The 10,000-nt window shown below is 40.1% G+C and overlaps 1 pseudogene; it reads right to left on the bottom strand.

Annotated features, from left to right (window-relative positions):
* Nucleotides 1-192: 192 nt before the first annotated feature.
* Nucleotides 193-7,914, bottom strand: LOC147470823 (uncharacterized; annotated as a pseudogene).
* Nucleotides 7,915-10,000: the final 2,086 nt, after the last annotated feature.

The raw sequence follows: 10,000 nt of genomic DNA, 5'->3' as shown, positions 1-10,000 counted from the left end.
TTCATTTAGGTTCTGTTCATTTCGGTTCTGTTCATTTAGGTTCTGTCCATTTAGGTTCTGTCCATTTCGGTTCTATTCGTTTCGGTTCTGTTAGTTTTCGTTCTGTTCATTTCGGTTCTGTTCGTTTCGGTTCTGTTCGTTTCGGTTCTGTCCATTTCGGTTCTATTCATTTCGGTTCTGTTCATTTCGGTTCTATTCGTTTCGGTTCTGTTCATTTCGGTTCTATTCATTTCGGTTCTGTTCATTTCGGTTCTGTTCATTTCGGTTCTGTTCATTTCGGTTCTGTCCATTTCGGTTCTATTCATTTCGGTTTTGTTCATTTCGGTTCTGTTCATTTCGGTTCTGTTGATTTAGGTACTGTTAATTTCGGTTCTGTTCATTTCGGTTCTGTTCGTTTCGGTTCTGTTCATTTCGGCTCTGTTGATTTAGGTTCTGTTCATTTCGGTTCTGTTCGTTTCGGTTCTGTTCATTTCGGCTCTGTTCATTTCGGTTCTGTTCGTTTCGGTTCTGTTCATTTCGGCTCTGTTCATTTCGGTTCTGTTCATTTAGGTTCTGTTCATTTCGGTTTTGTTCATTTCGGTTCTGTTAATTTCGGTTCTGTTCATTTCGGTTCTGTTCGTTTCGGTTCTGTTCATTTCGGCTCTGTTGATTTAGGTTCTGTTCATTTCGGTTCTGTTCGTTTCGGTTCTGTTCATTTCGGCTCTGTTCATTTCGGTTCTGTTCGTTTCGGTTCTGTTCATTTCGGCTCTGTTCATTTCGGTTCTGTTCGTTTCGGTTCTGTTCATTTCGGCTCTGTTCATTTCGGTTCTGTTCATTTCGGTTCTGTTCATTTCGGTTCTGTTCATTTAGGGTGGTTCTTGTTCCAGGGTGGTTTCGGTTCAGTGTTCATTTAGGTTACGCTGTTGATTTTAGGTTCCTGGCAGGTGGGCAGGGGGGGGGTAAAGGGTTCATTTCGGTTCTGTTCATTTCGGTTCTGTTCATTTCGGTTCTGTTCATTTCGGTTCTGTTCATTTAGGTTCTGTTCATTTCGGTTCTGTTCGTTTACGTTCTGTTCATTTCGGTTCTGTTCATTTCGGTTCTGTTGATTTAGGTTCTGTTCATTTCGGTTCTGTTCATTTCGGTTCTGTTTATTTCGGTTCTGTTCGTTTACGTTCTGTTCATTTCGGTTCTGTTCATTTCGGTTCTGTTGATTTAGGTTCTGTCCATTTCGGTTCTGTTCGTTTCGGTTCTGTTAGTTTACGTTCTGTTCATTTCGGTTCTGTTCATTTTGGTTCTGTTCATTTAGGTTCTGTCCATTTCGGTTCTGTTCATTTCGGTTCTGATCATTTAGATTCTGTTCATTTCGGTTCTATTTGTTTCGGTTCTGTTCATTTCGGTTCTGTTCATTTAGGTTCTGTTCATTTCGGTTCTGTCCATTTCGGTTCTGTTCGTTTCGGTTCTTTTAGTTTTCGTTCTGTTCATTTCGGTTCTGTTCATTTCGATTAAGTTCACTTTGGTCTTAATTTTTCACTTTTATTTATATTGTCTTCTTTGGTTAATGGATTGTTTATTTTTCCTTTTTATGCTATTTTGGTAATTATTGTTATTATTATCATCATTATATTTGTCATAATTGCTTTGTTATCATTATCATTTTCATTATCATTGTTGTTATTATTATTACCATTATTATTATTATTATTATTATTATTATTATTATTATTATTATTATCATTATCGTTAATATTTATTTCCTGGTCATCATTATTGTTATTGTTATCATTATTACTGTCATAATAATGGTTATAATTATCATTATCATTATTATCGTTATTATTATCATCCTTCTTATTATCATCATTTCATTGTAACTATTGGCATCATCATTATCATTATTATAATGATAGTTATTATCATTCCTATTGGTTTCACTATTGTCATTATTATCGTTACTATTATCATCATAACTATGTGTTGAAGAGATACGACTATTATCATTATCATCATCATTATTAACATAATCAATATTGATATTGCTATTATCATTATTATTATTAGCAATATTAGTAGTAGTGGCAGCAGTAGTAATATCATTATTATCATTGTTAGTATAATCATCATCATTTTAATCATGATCATTGTTATCATTATCATTATCACTATGAATATCACTGTTTTCATAATCATTATCATCCGTATCATCATTATTGTTATTGTTATTATCATCATTATCTTAACTATGATTATTACTTTATGTTTATCATTACCTTTATCAATACCATTATAATTACTATCACTGTTGTTGTCATTATCATCATTATTGCTAGCATGGTTATTGATAACATTATTATTATCATCCTGATTATCCTTATTGCTATCATCATTATCATCATTATCATTATCATTATCTAATTATCAATCATCATTATCATCCTCTTATGGGTGTTTTTTTCTCTCTCTTAGTTCTGCAACTTCCCTTTTCATCCATTTCTCTTATCTAAATACTTTTTTTTTATCAGTCAGTCTGTTAATGCAATTGCTGTATTTCTGCTGTTGTCTTTCTTATATATGTATATATATATATATATATATATATATATATATATATATATATATAAATATATATATTAGAGTGTGTGTGTGTGTGTGTGTGTGTGTGTGTGATGTGTGGTGTGTGTGTGTGTTGTGTATGTATATATATATATATATATATATATATATATATTAATATATATTAAAAAGTTATATATATATATATACTTTGTAGACTTTTGTTTTTACCTTTTTTTTTCTTTTTTTTTTTTTGATGGGGTTTGGGAGTATTATTTTATGCCTTGTTATTATTTTCATCTTTCTTGTATTTTTTGTTTTTTTGTTTTTATTTCATCCACTCATTTATTTATTCATTTCTTCAATTCACTGTTTTTCAGTTATCTCTCTAGCTGTCTGTCTTTCAAAAAAATATCTATTCTTCATTTTATTTAGTTAATTATCCTTTGCACTGCCTCCCTTTTTATTTTACATCAGATGAACTTACATCAGTAAAATAGATTATTTAATAATGGCAACACTACTCATAATAGGGAAAAATAGTTTTCACCCTCAAAGCAGGTAAGAAGTAAGAAAAAAATATATACAAATATATATGTGGTTAGAAATGACACATTAATTATTTATTTATTTTGGGTAAATGATTAATTATTTTTTCGATTGTGTTCAGGTATGCAATAAAAATCCACTTGCACAACTGTTACTTTTTTTTTTCTCTCTCCTGATTTTTTTCTCCTTTATCTAGCAGTGTATCAACATAATGTGTATATGTATGATTATATACACATATATATACGTATCTGTATATATATATAATATATTAATATATATATATATATATATATAATATATAAATATATATATAAATATATAAATATTTTAACATATATCTATACGTATGATATATATATGTATATATATATAATAAATATATAAATATCAATATATATATATATATATATGTAATATATATGTATATGTATATAGAATATATATATATATAGATATATATAATGTATATATAATATATATAAATATATAACATAATAATATAGATATATATAAATAAATAAATAAATATATATATACATATATATGCAAGTATGTATATATATACACACAACCAAATAAAATATATATATATAATATATATAAATATAAAATATATATATCTATATACATATATTGGCCTGAATGTATATATAAACACCCATACAAAATATATAAAAATAATCTAAAAATAAAAAAAATTATATAAATATACATATATAAAAATATATATACAGTATAGAAAATATATAAAAATAAAAAATATATATAAAAATAATATCTATATAAATATATAAATATAAATATTTATATATATACATAAAAATATATATATATATAATATATAAAATATATTATGTTATATAAAATATATATATATAAATAAACATCTAAATAAATATATATACCTCCCATTTTTTCATCAATTTCTCTTAAAAAAATTTTTTTCCTCCTTGGGTTTTTTCACCCTCCAAAAAAATTTTCTTTTTGTCCCTTTTTTTTTTTTTTGGGTTTTTTTTTTCTTTTTCTCTTTCCCTTCCCGTTCTTTTTTTTTCTCTCTCTATTTTTTCTCCTTTTCCCCTGCGGCCCTTTTGGTTAAATTGTTTAACCTTTTACGTTCTTTTTTTTTTTTATTATTTTTTTTTTTAATTTTTTAAATTTGTCTTTTTCGGTTTTATGTTTTTTTTTTTTTTTTTAAAATTTTTTTTTTTTTTTTTTTTTTTTTTTTTTTTTTTTTTTTTAAAAAAAATGTTTTTTGTTTCATTCGGTTTTCCCTCTTTTTAATTTTCTTTTTTTTTTTTTAAATTACTTTTCTTTTTTTTCCCTCTTTTTTCTTTTTTTTTATTTTTTTTTTTTTTAAATTCTGTTGGCTTTTTATTTTTTTTAATTTTTTTTGTTGAATTATTATTTATCTATTTATTAATTTTGTTTTAAAAAGTTTTTTTTTTTTTTTTTTTTTTTTTTACCCCTCCTGCTTTCCCTCTCTCCTTCATCTAAAACCCTCCCTCCCCCCCCTTTCCTTTTTCCCCTCTTCTCCCTCTTTTCCTTTCCCCCCTTTTCCCTCTTTTCCTTTTTTCGCCTCTTTTTTATCTACAATCTTTCCCCTTTTCTCCTCGTCCTTCTTTTTTCACTTCTACCCATTAAAACCCTTTTTTTTATTTAATTTATTCTTTTCCTCCTCCCCCCAATTTTCTCCCCTCTCTCTCTCTTCTCTCTTCCCCCTTTTCCTCTCTCTCCATTTCTTCTCTCTCTCTCTCTCTCTCTTCTTTCCCCCTCTCTCCCCTTCTCCTCCTCCCCTTTCTCCCCCCTCTCTCTCTTTCCCCCTCCCTCTCTCTCTTCTCTTCTTCCCTTCCTCTCTATTTTCCCCCCTCTCTCTCTTCTCCTCTCTCTCTCCTCTATCTTTCTCTCTCTCCCCTTTTACTCCTCTCTCCTCCTCTTTCTCTCTCTTCCCCTCTTTCCCCCCTTCTCTCTCTTCTTTCTCCCTCTCTCTCTCTCCCCCCTTTTCTCCCCTTCTTTTTCCTTCTCTCTTCTCTTCTCTCTCTCTCCCCTTCTTCTTTCTTTTCTTCTCTCTTTGTCTGTCTTCTTTATTCTTCTTCTTTTCTTCCTCTTCTTCTCTTCCTCTTCCCTCTCTCCCATCCTTCCCCCTCTTCTCTCCGGACTTTAAACCCCACCGGCCCCTTCCCCCCCCCCCCCCCCCCCCCTCCCCCCCCCCTCCCCCCCCCCCCCCCCTCTCCCCCTCCCTTCTATCTTCCTTTCTCTCTCTTTCTCTCTCGCTCGCTCCTCCTCCTCTCTCTCATCTCTCTCATCTCCTCTCTCTGTCTCTCCTCACTCTCTCTGTCTCTTCTCTGCATTCAATCTCTCTTATCACACTGTCTCTCTCTCTCATTCCTCTCTCTCACTCTCTAATTCTCTCATATCCTCTCCTCTCTCCTCATCCTCTCTCATCGCTCGTCTCTCTCTCTCCTCTCTTTCTACTCTCTCTCTCTCTCTCCGACTCTCCTTTCTATCTCTCTCTCATCGTATCTCGTCGCTCTCTCTCTCTCTCTCTCTCTCTCTCTCTCTCTCTCTCTCTCTCTCTCTCTCTCTCTCTCTCTCTCTCTCTCGTTCTATCTATATCTATTTCTATCTCTATCTCTATGTCTGTCTATCTATCTATCTATCTAATTATCTATCCGTCTATCTATCTCTTCCTGCCTTCCCTCCTCATCCCATCCTTCCCCCTCTTCTCTCCTGACTTTACCCCACCCCTTCCCCCTCCCCTTAACCGCCCTTACCCCTCCCCTCCCCCCCTTAACCCCCCCCCCCTCCTCTTCCCAAAACATCATCAAAGGGAAAACATGTTGCCACTTGACAGATTTACGACCTCTGTCTCCCCCCCTCCCTCATCTCCCCCTCCCCTCCTATGTTCTTCCACCTCTACCCCTTCCCTTCCCCTCCTCCTCTTCCACCCTCTCCTCCATCCCTTGTTCCCCCACCCTCTCTTCCTCCCCTCCCCCATCTCCTCTCAGCTCCCGGACCTCCTCTCTCCCCTCCCCCCCCACCCCCCTTCCCTCTTATTCCCCTCTCCCTTAATCTGTTCCTCCCCCCCCTACCCCTTTCCTCTTCTTCCTCCTCCTCCTCCTCCTCCTCCTCCTCCCCTCCTCTCTCCCTCTTCCCAATGCTCGACCCTCCCCTCCTCCTCCCTATGTCTTCCTCCTTGCTCTTTCTCTCCCCTTCCCCACTCCCCCACCCCCTCTTCCCTCCTTGCCCTCCCTCCCCCACTACCACTCCCCCTTCCACTCCTCCCCTCTTCCTCCTCCCCCTTTACCCTCCCCCCCCACCCTCTCCTCTCTTGCGCATCGCCGAGCATAGAAAATCATCTCCCGTGCCACCTCATTGGCTCCCGTCGGGCGTGCGCGGGCGTGAGTGGGCGTGAAGGGGCGGGGAGTGCCAAGAGAATATGGGCGGAAGGGTGGGATGGGCTGAGGAGAGGAGGGTTGGGCGTGGGCGTCATCCGGAACTGATTGAGCGGGCGGGAGAGGGGCGAGGGGTCAGCAGGGGGAGGGGAGGCGGGGAGGAGAGAGGAGGGGTGCTTTCCCCCTGGACCGTTTTCCGAAGGGGTGTCAGTGGGGCGAGGGAGAGATATCAATCTTGATGCTTTTTTCTCTCTTTCTCTTTCTCTCTCTCTCTCTCTCTCTCTCCTCCTTCTCCTCCATCTCCCTCCTCTCCTCATTAGCTTCCTCATCACTCCTCCTCTCTTCTCTTCTTCTCGTCTTCTCTATTCTTCTCTCTCTCTCTCCCTCTCTTCTCTCCTCTCTTTCCGCTCTCATTCATCCTTCTCTCTCTCCAGCGTATCCCTCTCTCAGCTAGTGGTCATCATGATCGTCTCCTCATCGGTCTCTTCTCCTCTCTCTCTTCCTCTCTTTCTTCTTCCCTCATCTCCTCCTTCTCCTACTCTCTTCTCATCCTCTCTCTCTCTCTCTCTGCTCTTCTCTCTCTCATCTCTCCTCATTTCTTTCTTTCATCACTCTCATCATCTCTCTTTCGCAAGTCAGTCTGTTCTCTCTCTCTCTCTCTCATCATACATCTCCTTTCTCTGTCTCTCTTTCCTCTCTCTCTCGCCGTCTCTCTCTTCTCTTCTCTCTCTCATCTCCTCCTTCTCTTCTCATCTCTCTCTCGTCTCTTCTCTCATCAAACATACTCCATCTCCTCTCTCTCTCTTCCCCCCCTCTCTCCACTTGCTCCAAGAGTTCTCCTCTCTCTCTCTCGCCCTGAGACTTTCGCTTCTTATCCCGTCCTCTTCCTCTCCTCCAGTCGTCTCTCGCTGATTCTCTCTCTCTCCAGTCTTCGCGTCTCCTCCCTTCTCTCTCTCTCTCTACTCTCTCTCTATCTCTTCGGTCTAACTTCTCTCTGCTCCCTCTCTCCTTCTATCCATCTCTCCCTCTCATCTCATCCTCTTCTCTCTCTCTCTCTCTCTCTCTACTTGTGTGGTGTGTTGTGTGTGTGTTGTGTGTGTCTAATGTGTAATGTGTGTTCTCTCTCTTCGTCCTGTCTGTCTTTCTCTCTCCTCTCTCCTTCATCTCTCTCTCTCTCTCCTCGATATATAGATATATATATATCTATATATATATATATATATAAATATATATATATATATATAATAAAGATATAGTTATCTATCTATCTATCTATCTATCAACTCATCTATTTATCTATTCCTTACACACACACACAACACGATATCCTTCCCCACTCTCCAAATTTTACCGAAAAAGACGAACAGACAAACGCACAAAACACATTCTCAAATAATTCAGAAAGACTACAAAACACTTCCACACGTACAACCTGCACCATGTTCCCCGCAGGACAGAAGCAGCCGACCTGCAGGTGCGCCGGGAGGAGAAGTGAAAAATGATGATAAGGATAATAAAAAGGATAAACACGGTCCTCTCGTCCATCATGGCGCGAGTGTAATAAGGAGGGTGAGTGTACAAATGCTTGTCTTTAGTCAGGGCTGTTTGTTAAGGTAGGGGGGGGGGGGGCTTGTGTGTGTGGGGGGGTGGTGGCTTGCGTGTGGGAGGGGGCTTGTGTGTGTTGGGCGGGTGGGGGGGGGGGGGGTCTTGTGTGGTGTGTTTATGGTGGTGGGAGGGCGTGTGTCTGTGAGGGGGTGTGTGTGTGTGTGGGGGAGGGGCTTGTGTCTGTGAGCGTGTGTGTGTGTGTGTGTGTGTGTGTGTGTCTGTGTGTGTGTGTGTAAAGGAGGGGTGTGTGGGTGTAGGGAAATGGGGGATGGGGACATTTGTGTGTGGGGGGGGATAGGGGGGCATGTGTGTGTGTGTGTGTGAAGGGGTGTGGGGGTGAGACATGTGTGTGTAGGGGGGGGAGGGCTCTTGTGGGGGGGGGCCGCTTGTGTGTGGGCTTATGTGTCTGTGTATTGTCTGTGTGTGTGTGTGTGTGTGTGTTTGGGAGGGGTTGTATGGGAGATAGGATAAGGTTGTGAGTATAAATATATGGACATGTATAACTTCTCGCCTTGTGCATCTACGCGTCAATAGGTACTGTACATACTCTGCGAATTCAGATATGTTAGTGTACGAACTGTATGTGTATTTATGAAAAGAAAAACTGAGGAAAAGCTTTTACGTTCTCGCCTCAAGAAGGTCGCCTTTATCAGTGCTATCTTCTTCATCTCATGAGGGAGTATTTCGCACCCAAGATGGCTCTTCCCTGAGTGTACCTAAAAACCCCTTCTCTCTTTCCCTTTTTTTATCAGTGAATGTGTTCTTTTATCTTTATCTTCATTTGTGTGTGAGACAGAGAGAGGGGGAGAAAGGAGTAGAGAGAGAGAGAGAGAGAGAGAGAGAGAGAGAGAGACAGAGGAAGAAAGAAATAGAGAGAGACAGAGAGAGAGTGTGTGTGTGAGAGAGAGAGATATAAAAATAGAGAGAGAGAGACAGAGAGAGAAAAAAAAGAAAGAGAAAGAAAGAGAACACTGCAAATACACACACATACCCACATACACGTCTAGATACGTGTATGTGTGTGAATATGCATGTGCACCCACACTTCCTCACGCACATATACTGCCCACACGACCGTCAGGCAGGCACGCCTTCGCAAGCAAACATCGTACGCGAATCCACCCCTTCCCCTTCGCCCCCCCCCCATCCTCCTCTCCCCCTCCCCCTCCCCCTCCCACCCCCACAACCCAATCCGTCACCACTAATCTGAGGACAAAGAGTGGTCACGCGTCGCATTTTGTAGGAGCACAAGAAGCATCCGGTTACAGGGGGAGGGGGAAGAGAGGTGGGGGGTGGGGGGGGCAGGCAGAGATGGGAGAGGGAGGGGGGGATGAAGGGGGGAAGAGATGAGAAGGATGTAGGAGGAGGAGAAGGGGAAGGAGAGGGTGGGAAGTGGGGAGTGGAGGAAATGGGGAGAGAGGTGAGGGAGAGGATAGGGAGTGGGGGAAAAGGGGGGAGAGGGGAGAGGAGGGGGAATAAGAGTAGAGGGGGAGGAGTAAAGAGGGGAGAGGGGCAGGGAGGGGAGAAAGAGGTGCAGAAAGGGGTAAGGAAAGGAGACAGGAAAGGAGAACGGATGCCAGGGGTAGGGGGAAGGGCAGGGGGAGGCAGGAGAGACAAGGTATAGCATGGGAGAGTTGCAGTAAGAGGGTGGTCGGAAGGGGACAGAGGAAGAGGAAAGATGAAGAGAGAGAAGAGAGAGAAGGGAGAAGGAACGACAGGGGATGGCAGAGGCCGGCAGGGGATATGAGCTGGTAGGGGTTGACAGGGACCGACCGAAATAGAACGAGAGAGAGAGAGAGAAAGAGAGAGAGAGAGAGAGAGAGAGAGAGAGAGAGAGAGAGAGAAGAGAGAGAGAGAGAGAGAGAGAGAGAGAGAAAGACAGAAAGAAAGAGAGAGAGAGAGAGAGAGAGAGAGGAAAAGAG

This window comes from Penaeus japonicus, unplaced genomic scaffold (assembly GCF_977035675.1).
Source record: "Penaeus japonicus unplaced genomic scaffold, GWHDUDI00000001_assembly GWHDUDI00000012, whole genome shotgun sequence".
Taxonomy (NCBI): Eukaryota; Metazoa; Arthropoda; class Malacostraca; order Decapoda; family Penaeidae; genus Penaeus; species Penaeus japonicus.
This window is presented reverse-complemented; position numbering and strand designations above follow the sequence as displayed.